Source organism: Hemicordylus capensis, chromosome 5 (assembly GCF_027244095.1).
Source record: "Hemicordylus capensis ecotype Gifberg chromosome 5, rHemCap1.1.pri, whole genome shotgun sequence".
Taxonomy (NCBI): Eukaryota; Metazoa; Chordata; class Lepidosauria; order Squamata; family Cordylidae; genus Hemicordylus; species Hemicordylus capensis.
Window position 1 is genome coordinate 48,420,679 of NC_069661.1, and position 15,111 is coordinate 48,435,789.

Sequence of the window (15,111 nt, forward strand, 5' to 3'; positions counted from 1 at the left end):
GAAGGGGCGCACATTAGCCCCTTCACGACCCTGAACAACTCCGCCAGATGTGAACTTGCAGACGTAATATGGGAGGAAAAGAATAGCTTCTCTGCTGCACGTATCGCCTGAGCATAGATCTTCAAATGCTCTCTATGTAATAATCTGTTGGATTCGAGTCAAGTCTTCCTCCACTTGTTCTCTACTCGTCTACCTCGCTGCTTCAGCCCCTGTAGTTCTTCCGTATACCAAGGGGCCAGTTTCAAAGTGTCTCAGAGAGGACGCTTAGCAGTGATTGTGGCCACTGCCCTAGTAAGTTGATTATTCCAATTCTCCACCAGAGTACTGACAGGATCACCAGCAGAGCCAACACTAAATCCCTCCAAGGCTTCTTGGAATCCTTTTGGATCCAGTAACCTTCTTGGGCGGACCATTCTAATGGGCCCTCCACCCCTGTGGAGGTGGGACGTAGTTGTGAGTCCAACCTTAACCAGATGGTGGTCTGTCCATGACAATGGGGAAATCACAGAAGACCCCACCCACGGAACATCACCCTGTTCAGAGTGAAAGACCAGATCAAGCATATGACCAGCAATATGCGTTGGTCCCAAGACCACGTGGGATAGGCCCATAGTCGTCATAGCCACTATGTACTCCTGAGCCACCCTGGAAAATTGGTCCCAAAGAGAACATTGAAGTCCCCCAGCACCACAAGCCTAGGAGACACCAACGCCAAGCCCAAGACCAAGTCTGTCAGCTCAGTTAGGGACTCCATCTGGCATCAGGGCAATTGGTACACCAACAGAAGTCCCAGTCTATCCCTGGTCCCCAAACTTAGGTACACACATTCAATATGGTCAGACACTTCGACAGGGATCCTGGTCAGGGAGATATTGTTCTTATAGACCACAGCCACTCCACCTCCCTGCCCACTTCCTTTCTCCTGCTCCTCAAAAGAGTACCCTGGAGAAAGAAACCAGCAGCAGTCTGGGCCACCAGACTCCCCCAACCAAGTCTCTGTAATACATACCAGGTCTGCCCCTTCATCCAGAATCAAATCATGGATGATTTCAGGTTTATTCTGGACTGACCTGGCATTACAAAGGAGCACAACGAGGCTCTGTGAGCGGTTAGCATTGCTTTCCAAGGTCAAAGAGTTGGCAGGATAGCCAGAAAGGGAGACAGAAATTAAGTTTCTGATGTCCCTTTCCATGCAATGGCTTGCTGACCTGTCAACGTCACTTCTTCTATTCCGCATCACCACTGGAATAGCTGCCCCATAATCAGTAGATACACCCCTTGTCTCCCCATCTCCAGACAGACGCAGACACATTAACTCAACTCACACAGGACTTCAAAAAGAAGCTTAGTTTAAAAAAACCCACCCACCTTTACAAACCTACAAGGGACCTTGGGCCAAACAGTCTGGCCCTCGCCCTCGTTGTCCCCAGAAGTGGATCCCCCAAAGGGGCTACAGGCAGCATTCCTATAAAGGCCCAGAACTGGGCAGGTGACCCCAGAAACTGCGAAGTCATTCAGGAACGGGTCCCAGTCCTGCACACACTCCACACAGATGTTACACAGTGGCAGCAGGCAGCAGCCCCACAGGGGAAGCAGGAATAGGCTGGAAACCGCAGGAGGAACCAACAGCACCTACCTGGCCTCTCATCCCAGACAGCACTGAAGGGGGAAGCAGCTGAATGCTTCCTCACCTCTGCTGGGCTTAGATTAGATTTCATTATTATTTAAAATTGTAAGCTACCTAGTGGAACAGTGAGAAAATGACTTTAATAGCAAGCTAGAAGTTGCTGGTCTGAATCCCCACTGGTATGTTTCCCAAACTATGGGAAACACCTATATTGGGCAGCAGTGATATAGGAAAATGCTGAAAGGCATCATCTCATACTGGCAATGGCAACGGTAAACCTCTCCTGTATTCTACCAATGATAACCTCAGGGCTCTGTGGTTGCCAGGAGTCAAAACAAACTCAATGGCACACTTTATCTTTAAACTGTCTTAAATATTTAAGCAGAAAGCCAGTATAGGGATACAGTATACGTAAATACATACATACATACATACATACATACATACATACATACATATTGGGGAAATTAAGGAATCCTGGTTAGTATACTGGAGCAACCCATCCCCACCCCAAATAGCCCAGCCAGAAACTCTCTGTGTGTGCATGCACATGCATCACACACATCATTCTTTTAAGAAAATAGTCACCGAAAAAAGTAATCATAATTATGATTAATCAATCCTGTATCAGTATTAAGACATGTGAAATAATTGTGCAGTAACCTACTGACCTAGTTCCAGTGGGACAGAGTTTGCATCATCTCTGGTAGTAGATTTGTAATTAAGTTTAAAGATACATGGAAGAAATAATCCGGCCTGCAGTGCCAGGCACGGCAGAGCAGTACTAATCTGCCATGAGTAATAGCTATTTTGTCAATCAACTAAGGATTAAACAGATATAGAATGATAATATAGTAGTGCTTCTTCAGAAGCTGTAATCCATTTTTCATCTGTCATATTCAACCTGTTCATATTCATATGGCAAAAAAAAAAAAGAGAGAGAGAGAGAATGAGACTGTTCTCACATGCAGCCTAGTCCAGGCTAGGGAAGCATAGCTTAGCTTAGGCTACAGGTATGTGTGAGAACCAACGGGATCGACCCTGATCCAGGCGGTGCCATGCTGCCAAACTGAGCTTTCTGCCCCAGCTTTTAACCAGGCTTAAGGGCACAAGTGCTTAACTACTTGTGTGACCATTTGAGCTGCTTGCAACCTGAGTAGCCATAGAGACAGGTCAGGTGCCTAGAGCCTGTCTCTCAAGGGATTCCATCAATGCACTGTGCTCATCACATGGTACATTGTGAAATACCCAATGCTGTGCAGCTCCTGGGAGAGCCACCTATGTGAATGCCTAAGCCACATGGCATGGTTAAGCCAGCGATCTCTGGGAGGAAAGTGAGTTCAGCACCCTCCCTGCCTCCAGATGTGTGAATAGCCATAATGAATGGGAGTGGTCAACAGCTAGTACTCTCAATAGTATCTAGAAATGTCTTCTTTTGTGAAGGAAGGAATATTTTCTATTTATTTTTCAGTAAATAGAAAATATTGACTCTATCTATATCTACACCTATATCTATAAATATAAATATATAGCCTGTTGACATCTTAACTAATGAAGGAATGGTGTTCCATAAGAGTACCCAGTACTGTGACAAATTCAAGACTTACAGAGCACCAACACTCATGCAGGGTGGGGCAAATCTGATTATCTCCACCTCCCCCAGAATTCCCCCTCCCCCCAAAAATTTCTCCTCAAAATTTGTCCCCAATACTGCACGACCCTCAGGGACATATTTTTGAGGGTCACAGAGGGCTTCTGGAGAGAGTCATCAAAATTTACCCACCATGCAAGTGCTGGTACTGCAAATAGCTTCTGCAGTAGTGGCACATCTCATGGAACACCAGTTCTTCATTACTTAGCATATTGGCCTAAGTATGGTAGGCTTTCCCTATCTAGGTACAAATGATACATTTAATTGGCAGGAAGTTATAATACAGGGATCCATGCTTAATCAGCCTAAACCATTTATTTAGAAGCAATTTGAGTGGTTCACCCCCATATGACTGTGTGGGAACAAAATGGCATGTCGGATGGAGGTACATACTCTGTGTGGACCTACTCTTCCTCATGCAATTGGGTGGCTGGCCAGAAGGTATCATCTGAACTGGCCTGTGTTTCACTGACTCAAAATACTATAACATTTAAGACATACCCCATACTGGAGAATAAACAAAAAACATGTGACTACAATATTTTACGAAGTCTTTGAAATACACGCAATGAGGGGAAATGATGACATCACACATTGCTCACATAATTTTCCACTGAAACTGATTAATTAGAGAATTGATTGCCTTCAATTATATCAATTTCTGAGATACTCTCATCTGGGATGGCAAAATAATTGCCATGTTATTTATAATTTATTTAAGTATATTTATATACTATTCCAAACTCATGTCTCTGAGTGGTTTACAACAAATATAAAATCTAAACAAGAATTAAAACATTAACTCAGTTTAAAAACAAATTCACAATTCTACAAATCTAACTCGAAGCTTGGATGAATACATTTAAGAGGGTTTTTTTTAAGGCTGTCAGAGATATTTACTTCAGCAGGGAATGTATTCCAAAGCCTCAACAGTGCAGGCTCGCCCTTGAGTAGCCACTAGGTGAGCCAGTGGTGACTGCAGATGGACCTCCTCAGATTATCTCAACAGGCAGTGGAGTTCATGATGAAGAAGACATCCTCTTAAATACCCTGGGCCTAAGCTGTTTAGGGCTTTATAGGTATCATTTAGTTAGTATAATTTAGGATCATGAATATTTGGTGATTCAACTTTTATAAGAATCCTAGAGCTTACTACTATGGAACACTTTCCTGGACCCATAATCTATATATATAAAATTCTCTTAAACATACCCGTCGCTAATCCCATGTGTGGCAGCTCTCACGAAAGTTTGGAAGCGAGCTGCTGGGGGGTGGGAAGCGAACGGGCAGGCTAATGGATGGCTGATGGCCGAGAGAAAGTGGTGCTGGGGAAAGCAGTGGCTGGGAAGGCAGGAAAGCGGTGGGGGGAGGCAGGAAAGCAGTGGTGGGGGGGAGGCGGCAGGGGAGGAAGCAGGAAAGCAGGTAAGTGACGGGGAAGGCAGGAAAGTGGCGGCGGGGGGAGTGGGAAAGAGGCAGGGGGCTGGGAATGAGGCTGCCGAAATGGGCCGAGAACAGGGAAGAGCTGAGGGGGAGAGAAGGGTAGATGGGGGGAGGGTTGAGAATGAGGGAGGGGGACTGAGAAGGGGGGAGAGCCAAGAGGGATGGGGAGTGCTGAAAATGTGGAGGAAAGGAGGGGGGAGAACTAGAGGCACAGATGCTCTGCGCCCGGCCAGCTAGTCCTAAATATATTCTTTGCACATTGTAGGAGTATGCATCACACCCTTGTATTACATATCCATATAAATGATTATAAAGTTTGTGAATTAAGAATGTGGTGTAGAAGAATCATGTGGTAGAAATACCAGATGAAAATTGTATCCCATATGTTCTCTACAGATAATCTGCATGTGAAAGGTGGTTCATTTTTTGCCAGTGTTATTGTGGCCATCGTCTAATACAGGGGTTCACAATCTGGGGCACTCCAGATGTTGCTGAACTACAACTCCCATCATCCCCAGCCACAATAAATTGTAACTGGGGATGGTGGGAGTTGTAGTACAGCAACATCTGCAGTACCACAGGTTGGAAACCCCTGCTTTAACCTATCTGAAAGGAAGAGTCTAAAGACTTGGCCCAAGTGTGTCTAAAGACTTGGTCTGAGGAGTGCCTCATGACTCTCTCATATGAATGCAGGGGTGTGGGGCATGCAGAGCTGAATGGGCACTTCAGATCTCTGGAGAACTTTAATGGAGCATGTTGCAAGTATTTACCATTCAAACCACTAATATTACAATTAGTAGCTCACTGAATGGAAACTCAGAGTATGTGCTTGACAGTGTTTGTATAACAAAATGAGAGGCAAAAATGACTTGCTCCTGTAGTTGGATGTAAAAACTAAACAGCTGGGAAGCTGAAGAACTGAATTATTTATATACAGAGGTATTAAAAGTAAATTAAAAACCACATAGTAAGACCAGCCATTTCATTTGTTTTCCTGAATTCCCTTCTCATTTAGAGCATAGCGTTTTGCTGAAATAAACTGCAGAGATATTCAAGTGGCATACTAATATTTTGGCATGTTCAAGAAACAATGATGAAGTATAACCTTTTTAAAAAATTGACACTGGTACCAAGTGCATATGAAGTGTTAATTAGACGTTTCTGAACTGCTGGTTTAAACAAAAAAAAAAATATGGCTGAGCTGCCATCACCTGTTCTTTATCTTATGTGCTTTGTAGAGGACAGAAGGGGGAAAAAGAGTTGAATACACACAATTGTAAAAACTCTATTACTATTTCCAATGCTTTCATGTCATCATGACTTAAGTTACAAATACATATCCCTGTGCCTTATTTTCATGAAGCTATTAATGTGAGTCATGGTTTCCACAGTTAGGAAATGTGAGATAATACAGTCAATGCAGAGTGGTACAGTCCCATGAGAGGACTGTACCATCTCAGAATACATATTTGAATCAGTTTCAAATCTGGCATATATGTGGATAGCAGGTACCATACCATATCTGGACAGCCAGCATACCTATTTTGTTGGTGAACTGAGCATATTATGGCCTATTGAGCAATTCCCAAATTAGTTCAAACAAACAGAAAAATAGTCAGTGGCTGACATCCTGACTAAATTATTTGATGGAAGAGCTATTGAAATTAAGTAGCTTTTTAAAAGAGTAATTCCTAAATAGTACTGTCGAGCAATTTATCCTGGATGTTAGTCAATGATCCAGTATGGATGGATCATACCTTCCCATGTGATTAGAAAAGCGAAACTTCAAGAGTGTCCCCATAGTTACATCCTCCAAGGACAGCCTAATGCTCTCCTGGCATGACTCTTTATTGAGTGGGGGGCCCCTGTTCATCCAAATGGCCCTTCCACACATGCTCCAAAGAAAGAGATGTGTGGGAAGGCATCAGGATGTCCATGGATGAGATCATGACAGATTCATGTAATCGCACAGACAAGGACCGCATTGTCGGAACCAGTTCAATAAAAACAGTATCATCAGGAATGTCATATGTTTAATATCAGCAAAATTTAGAATTGTTACTAATTGGAGGGGGAAAGGAGGAGGTTTTACGCACAGCAAATTTTACTGTGGGATTACCAGGAGGCTTTACTGCAAACTTGAAGCTGTCTGAAAAAACTGCTGAAAATAGTGGAGTTGTTTACTCTGGAGATAGATCAGGCTACACTCGGGCGCAGTGAAAAACCTGAATTGCATGTGTGGAATGCTCCCCTATAACTCGCAGGAACTTTGGGGGAAACCCGGCTGATATGTGTACTTGCACCCTCCATTCCAGAGGAGATGCAAGCTAAAAGCAAAAACCTTGCGGTAAAACTGCTGTGCGTAAAACTTCCAGGAATAAAAAAATGGTTTCCCCCCCAAAAAGGGGGATTGTAATACAAGACAAATCAACAGAAATTAAAGCCTCATTGAATATTGAGTTATAAAATGTATTTGTTTTTTAGAAAGGTGGATTCTTTTCCTCTATTTTATTGATGAGTCTAAGAGCCCTTTCTCACAAACAGTGAGAAAGGGCTCGAGGGAGAACAGGGAGGAAGGCTGCTTCCCTCTTCGAATGCTCTTCGCTCCCTGGATAGGCAGATCGCCTGTCCACATGATTGCCCCGTTGGCAGCGTAGAGAGTCAGGGTGTGGGAGGCTTTGTCCCAGCCCCCGGAACTCCAATAATGCACTGCATGGGTGTGGTGATCCCTGATGTCAGAATCCCATAATGCAAAGCACGAGATTCCCGATGCCGGCCAGGAGCCCCGCAGTCTCCCAGCCCTGGCTGTAAGCAGCAGGGGGCTGGCAGATAATCCCAAAAAATAAGGGTAAAAGCACTAGCTCTCTTAACCCTGTTTAAGAGGGTAGCTGGCTGGCAGGTTTGCTGCCGAGGTGCCACTGGGATCGGGTGCAATCCTGGCAGTTCTCAAGCACAGGCAAGACTGCGCTTGGCTTCTTAGCCTGGTTTTCCCTTTGCATGAGAACAGCCTCTATATCTATTTATAACAGGTCAGAGGGGTTACAGATGAAATTTATTGAGGGGAGTCTCACGATCAGTGAGACTCACCGGAATCGCATTTGCGGGGAGTGCAGGCTTAGCCCACTCTCCCCGAGATGATAATTCATTCTGCCCTGGGCGGCCGGATCAGCCGGATCGGCTGCCCACACAACTGTCGGCTCCATCATGGAGCCAGCAGGGGCTGCAAGGATCGGGGGCTGTGTGGCCCCCAGAACATCCAGGATGCCCCGCAAAAGCCCGTGGGGCATCCTGAAGAGACCCCCAGGGCCTGGAGGCTTGTTTCAGCCTCCCAGTGGGGGTCTCCTCATGTGTTGCCGCAGTGCAGAGCCACACCACGGCAATACACAATCACAAAAATGGGGCTAGCGGAGCAGTCACTCCGCTAACCTTGTTTAAGGGGAGGGCTACAAAAGCGGATCACCCGCTTTGGAGAAACTGGGCTTGCCTGTGAGCCTGGTGGCTCTCACGCTTGGCTGAAATTGGGCTAGGCTCCCTTAGCCCGATTTGGCCGATCATGAGAATCACCTCATTATGTGAAATACTTAAGTTTGAAATGATCCTGATTTTTTTTATGTGGCCTCTTTGATATCAATAATGCTGAATTTTGTTTGTAAATACTTGTTTTATATAATGAATTGTTTATATTTTTTGTTTGTTCAAAATGAAAATGAAAACACATAGAAATGAATACATAAAAATAAAAGAAATGTCATATGTCATGGTCCAACTATTATCCTTTAAAACATGTTGAATCTATTAAAATGTGTTTGTTCATTGTTAGCTTTGCTTACTTTCTTCCTCGCTATGCTTCAAGACTGTAGGGATGCTCCTGTAATTATCCACATCTGAATTTCTCTCCAATTTCTGGATAAAGCACCATACACATAAAAATTGTGATGCAATTATTCATCTCAACATTGTTTCCCACCCCCCTCAGTGTTTCTGTGCAGATTGGTAATGTAGAAGAACTGAAATTCAGAAGCTGATTTTGTAAGTCTCACACTTAAACCAAAATTCTAGAGGAGTGGAAGGCAGGGACAGTGGAACCCTTCATCCCTTCAAGAAGTACAGTGAAATGTAGAAGATTTTTTTTTTTAGGTATATAGGTAATTATAGGTATATTGAATGTTTTTTCAGTACCAAAATATTCAATATACCTAAAATTACCTATCATGAAATATAATTTGAAATAAACAATGTCAAGAAAGAGGAAAAAAGTACTCATTTTGATCATCATAAGAAGTTCTCTGCCTTTTTGGTGATATGTTATATCTTTTCTTTTTACAAATTATTCTCACCACAACCATATCATTCTCTTCATAGAATATATGAGCTATGATATAAGAGGGATGTATAACACTGTATAACATCTCTCATATAAGAGAGATGTTATACAGTGTAATGTATAACATCTAGACCCATTTCAAACTGGTTTTCGGATGGGCTATGGGGTGGATGATCTCCAATTGGTTCGCCTGATGGATGATCTCCAATTGGGACTTGACAGAGGAAGTGTGACTCTGTTGGTCCTTTTGGATCTCTTGGTGGCTTTCGATACTATCGACCATAGTATCCTTCTGGAAGGTCTGAGGGAGTTAGGGGTGGGAGGCACTGCTTTGCAGTGGGTCTGCTCCAACCTTTCTGGCAGATTCCAGATGGTGTTGCTTGGAGACTGTTGTTCTTAAAAATCTGAGCTTTTATATGGGGTCCCTCAGGGCTCCATACTGTCTCCAATGCTTTTTAATATCTACATGAAACCGCTGGGAGAGATAATTTGGAGATTTGGTGCTGGTTGATATCAGTATGCTGATGACACCCAAATCTATTTCTCCATGTCAACATCATCAGGAGAAGGTATATCCTCCCTGAATGCCTGCTTGGAAGCAGTAATGGGCTGGATGAGGGATAACAAACTGAGACTGAATCCAGACAAGACGGAGGTACTTATTGTGCGGGGTCATCACTCAGGAAGCAATAATGATCTACCTGTTCTAGATGGGGTCACACTTCCTGAGCTTTTATATGGGGTCCCTCAGGGCTCCATACTGTTTCCAATGCTTTTTAATATCTACATGAAACCGTTGGGAGACATAATCTGGAGATTTGGTGCTGGTTGATATCAGTATGCTGATGACACCCAAATATATTTCTCCATGTCAACATCATCAGGAGAAGGCATATCCTCCCTGAATGGAAGCAGTAATGGGCTGGATGAGGGATAACAAACTGAGACTGAATCCAGACAAGACGGAGGTACTTATTGTGCGGGGTCATCACTCGGGAAGCAATAATGATCTACCTGTTCTAGATGGGGTCACACTTCCTCAGAAGGAACAGGTACGCAGTCTGGGAGTGCTTCTGGATCCACACCTTTCCCTGGTTCCCCAGATTGAGGCAATGGCCAGAAGCGCTTTCTATCAGCTTCGGTTGATATGCCAGCTGCGTCTGTTTCCTGAGGTTGATGATCTCAGAACAGTAGTACACTTGCTGGTAACCTCCAGACTTGATTACTGCAATGCGCTCTATGTGGAGCTGCCTTTGTACATAGTCCGGAAACTACAATTGGTACAAAATGTGGCAGCCAGGTTGGTCTCCAGGTCATCTCGAAGAGACCATATTACTCCTATATTACAGGAATTGCACTGGCTGCCAATAAGTTTCTGGGCAAAATACAAAGTGCTGGCTATAATCTATAAAGCCCTAAACAGTTTAGGCCCATGGTACTTAAGAGAGCGTCTTCTTCTGCATGATCCCCATCGTCCACTGCATACATCAGGGGAGGCTCGTCTGTGGCTACCTTCATGTCATCTGGTGGCCACCCAGGGATGGGCCTTCTTTGTTGCCCTGAGACTTTGGAATGCGCTTCCCGTGGGAATATGCATCTCCCCATCTCTAGCGGCTTTAAAAAAGTGTCTAAAGACTCATCTTTTTACCCAGGCCTTTTAGCTTTTTAACTTTTTAACTTGTAAAATTTTGGATTGTCTATTGATTTGTTTTAAATTATTTTTAGTATTTAATTGATTTTATTGTTTTGTTTTTGTTTGTTGTGAACCGCCCTGAGACTTTGGGCTGGGGCAGTATAAAAATGCGCTAACTAAATAAATAATAAATACTGAACAATTAGCTTGCCACAGTGTCTACCAGGGAAAATAAATGGAAAGCACAAAAGAGATGAGATCAAGCTTCATAAAAAAATAGTTTAAAAAGTAAACATAAACTTGGAAAAAATGCTGAGGGTCATCTTGTCTAATCCCCTAGATGAGATTCCTGTAACTCTACCATTCCTGGCAAATGGATGGCCAGGCTGTCCTTTAAAAATCTCCAGAGATGCAGTCTCTGAAACATTTTCCAGGAAAATACTCTGGTTTGTCTTTTAATGTTTTCCCTAATATTCAACCTAAATGTCATTAGCTCATCCCTTTCAGAGACATAATCTTAAACTGAGGTTCCCATAGCCTGGGCTAGGCTGCTTGTGTGAATAGCCCTAGTATGTTAGAGAATATGAGTATTGGCTGCCCTCTCCTTGGTGTGTCAAACTTCATTGTACAGAGAGAGGGGTTTCTGTTCATAATGTGAGGGAATATTCAAAGATGGACTTTCTCCCAGCCACACTACATTCTGAACTGGCACAGCCCCAGAAGAGTCCTACAACCACAGAAGTTTACAGGTATCTTTTGAGATGCTGCATAATGCAAGAGAAAGCCTAATTCCTGTTTATTTGGGCTCTGTGACCATGAAAAAGAAAAGGGTGTTTGTGTTTGTAGGTCCAGAATCCATATCATTTTGCCATATTAATTATATATGCCATGCCTGGCTCTAAAATGACCATATAACTGGGGTGATGCATGTTTGTATTACTTTAACTAAGTGTTTGTTGCTACCACTCTCTTTCCCTAGCAGATGGGTATACAATAGTTTTAAGCCCAGTCCGGTTGGAACCAGTGTTACCAAACAGCCTCTTTCCTCTTCAGAACTCAGGCTTCCTACAGAAGCAAAGTAAGCAGAGCATGAACAGGTACTTGGCGCCAAGAGGATAATAGCCTCAGCTTGTAGCAAGGAGCAGTGTCATACAAACTGGTGCAAAAGCCACCTAACAAAAGATAATACATGCACCACACACACTCCTTGAATTCCATGCAAACTTAATGAAGCCAGAGTTCCTGATACAGCAAAAGAGTCTTTAAGGCTGAAGAGTCTTTAAACAGTAAAACCACCCTCGAATGCACTCAAGTTCAAGTTCCACATTAGTTATGCAGATTTGATGTAATGACACCCTTATGTTTTTACCTTCCTCTGAATAACCACTACCTCACCCACACCCTCTCCTGGAATTCCCATTTTGTCTACCTTGAAACTTAAAGTTTTCCTGATTCTTGAATCCTGCAGAGAACATATCCCTAAAGGTCCCATCCCCTAGAAACAGTTGTGAGGTTACTGAAAGATGTCTTCCTGTCATGGAAGTCTTGTGGTAAGACCTGCCTGCTAGAGCCCCAGAGCCTACTGGACCGAGTACCCACTGTATATGGAACTCCTTTTAAAATAAGCCAGTCACTGAGCCCCTAACCCAAAACAGTGGACCACGGAGTCCAGAACTATCCAAGCTGAAAGCACTAGCCTTGAGATTTCCTTGTGTGGACCCCTTTTGGGTAGAATTGCACTGGACTGCCCTGGGCACTCTCCAAAGTCTTTGAGCCACTCTCTGTGTGGGTCTGTCATGGGGCCATCCTTGTGCCTGCCTGCCTGATAACCTCTAAACTTCTGAACAGAGCCTTTGAGCCTGAGCTAAGCCCTGTTCCTGACTGCCTAGAGAATTCAGTGTTCCCCTTTGCTAGCTGTGAGTACATGGTGTGTCCCAGACACTGGAAACTGGTGCTAAGTTTGTTTGTTTCTTTGTTCATTCATTCATTCAATTTCTATACTGCCCTTCCAAAAATGGCTCAGGGCAGTTTACATTAAAACAAAACAATTAAAATCAATTAACAATTAAAAACAGAGACTATAAAACACCATAAACCAATTAACAGTTTAAACATTCAAAACAGTTTAAAAACCCTGGAAAACTAGGTTACAGCAAGTTAAAAACATTTACAACAAATTAAAAACCCTGGAAGGCCAAACCAAACAGATAGGTTTTGTGGCCTCTCCTGAAGGCAAATAATGAATTCAAATTGTGGATTTATGCAGGGAGTGCATTCCACAGCCCAGGAGCAGCTACAGAGAAGGCCCACATCTGAGTCTCCACCAGACGCACCAGTGGTAACTGGAGACAGACCTCCTCAGAGGACCTTAACAGGCAGAAGGATCTTAACCTTCTGTGGCAGAAGGTGTTCTCTAAGGTAACCTGGACCAAAGCTGTTCAGGGCTTTAAAGGTAATAACCAGCACTTTGTATCTTGCCCAATATGTCATATTGGCAGCCAGTGCAACTGTTTCAAAACAGGCATAATATGGTCTCCCCAGGGTACCCCAGAGACCAATCTGGCTGCTGCATTTTTAACTAACTGAAGTTTCCAAACTATGTTAAAAGGCAGCCCCGTGTAGAGTGTTGCAATAGTCAAGCCTGGAGGTTACCAGCTGATACACCACTGTTTTGAGATAATCCCTTTTTAAGGAAAGTATGCAGCTGTCGAATCAGCCACAGCTGATAGAAAGCACTCCTGGACATAGCCTCCACCTGAGATACCAGGGTGAGGCCTGGGTCCAGGAGTACTCCCAAGCTCTGTAACTGCTCCTTCGGGGGGGGGGGGGTGTAACCACATCCAGCACAGGAAGATCTAACCCATCCCTCAGATTCTGAATCCCTACAATGAGCACCTCTGGAGAGCTGGTCTTGTGGTAGCAAGCATGACTTGTTCCCTTAGCTAAGCAGGGTCCACCCTGGTTGCATATGAATGGGAGACTTGATGTGTGTGCACTATAAGATATTCCCCTTTGGGGATGGAGCTCCTCTGGGAAGAGCATCTAGGCTCCAAGTTCCCTCCCTGGCATCTCCAAGATAGGGCTGAGTGAGATTCCTGCCTGCAACCTTGGAGAAGCCGCTGCCAGTCTGTGAAGACAATACTGAGCTAGATAGACCAATGGTCTGATTCAGTATATGGCAGCTTCCTATGTTCCTATGTCTTGCTTAGATTCAGCTTCAATTTGTTATCCCTCATCCAGCCCATTACTGCCTGTAGGCAGGCCTTTAGGGAATGGATGCCATTTCCTGATGATACAGATGAAAAGGAGAAGTAGATTTAGGTGTCATCAGCATACTGATAACACCCAACACCTATAGCTTGGCACTTTACTACTTCTTGCTTTGGTAGAACCTTTGAATCTGGGTCAATATCCCCATAAATTTTTAGATTGTGAGCCCTTTGGGGACAGAGAGCCATCTTATTTATTTATTATTTCTCTGTGTAAACCTCCCTGAGCCATTTTTGGAAGGGCGGTATAGAAATCGAATAAATAAATAATATAATAATAAATAATAATAATAAATATTTTGAGAAGAGCACCACTTTCTGGTGTTGCACATGAATTAGCAGATATAGACATGTATTAAACTGCTCTTAATTTTCTATCTTATCTCTATCCTTTTAACGCCCCCACCACTCCCCCATATTCTGTTCAGATTCCAGTGCCTAACAGTCATTAGGGGATTAGACCCTAATTCCCTCTCCCTCATCTGGTCTCTGTGAGCTGCCTTCACTCACTGTGCAACTGAGGCAGTTTCAAATTTGCCAAATATTACAATTTACATTGTGTCTCTGCTTTATCAACAAACATCACCTCTGTTTCAAAAGCCTTGTCTCTGTTGTTCCTATGGAGTTCTTTAATGTCATTTCCCTGTGTCCAGACTGTGGTGTGTGGTCCATTTATTATTCACACTTGCACATTTGGTTCTGAGCTAAATTGAAAATTCCCAGATCACTCTAAAGACATAGATGCACATCATAGATACACATATGTGTACTTTATATAAGTCTGTGAGCAAGTGTGATAACAAACAGTTCTTTTTAATATGCATTTTGCTGTGCAATGCCTCATTCTGCATGTATAGAGAAGGTTGTCTGTTCATCCCTTTGGACTGTCCTGCTTTCTGGGACAGACGTATTCAGACATATGTTCATCAATAGACCCACGTGGTGGGGAATATTACAATAACTGAAAGCTAAGGGTCACATTAAACTGTGCCTCAGTGAATTACAGAAAAGTAATAATTGTTGTAAAGCGCCACTTTGGAAGGGCGGTATATAAACTGAATAAATAAATAGATAAATAATAAAAGTGGTCATGGGGGAGGGGGAATTCTAAATGTCTATGTTTCAGAGATGTAATTTTCCAGTTATTGCTAGGTCATCGGAATATGC